Source organism: Cynoglossus semilaevis, chromosome W, assembly GCF_000523025.1.
Source record: "Cynoglossus semilaevis isolate Cse_v1.0 chromosome W, Cse_v1.0, whole genome shotgun sequence".
NCBI classification, from domain to species: Eukaryota; Metazoa; Chordata; class Actinopteri; order Pleuronectiformes; family Cynoglossidae; genus Cynoglossus; species Cynoglossus semilaevis.
Genome location: NC_024327.1, coordinates 5,650,676 through 5,651,361, shown reverse-complemented (window position 1 = coordinate 5,651,361; position 686 = coordinate 5,650,676).

Sequence of the window (686 nt, the reverse complement as noted above, 5' to 3'; positions counted from 1 at the left end):
AAAAAAGAAGGAAACAGACCACCAAAGTGATAAAAGTGGTCCTGTTCTGACGGTGACGGCCACATGATTTGACCACAAAAAAGAAATAGTACAAAACTAAAAAGAAAGAAGGAAAAAAAGTAAGAAAAAGTACTAAGAGGAGGAGAGCTACTGTACACAGCTGCTGCTCGTGCAGCGCCATCTTGTTTGTGCAGGACAGTGAAAGATTAGTTCACAGCGAAAGATTAGTTTGCAGAGTAATTAGTTCGTAGTGAAAAATTAGTTCACAGTGAAAGATTAGTTTGCAGAAAGTAATTCGTTCATACTGAAAGATTAGTTCACAGTGAAAGATTAGTTTGCAGAAAGTAATTCGTTCATACTGAAAGATTAGTTCACAGTGAAAGATTAGTTTGCAGAAAGTAATTCGTTCATACTGAAAGATTAGTTCACAGTGAAAGATTAGTTCGTAGTGAAAGATTAGTTCACAGCCATAGGTTAGTTTACAGAGAGTAATTTGTTCGTAGTGAAAGATTAGTTTACAGTGAAAGATTAGTTCGCAGAGTATGATTTGTGAGTGATTCGTGAGTCAATATGAACAAATATTTCACGAGTCACGAATCTTTCATATGACTCGGGAGTCACGAGTCATATGAAAATTTTTTTCACATGCACATCAATGGTTTGTAGCTTAACCCTTTACAGCCATG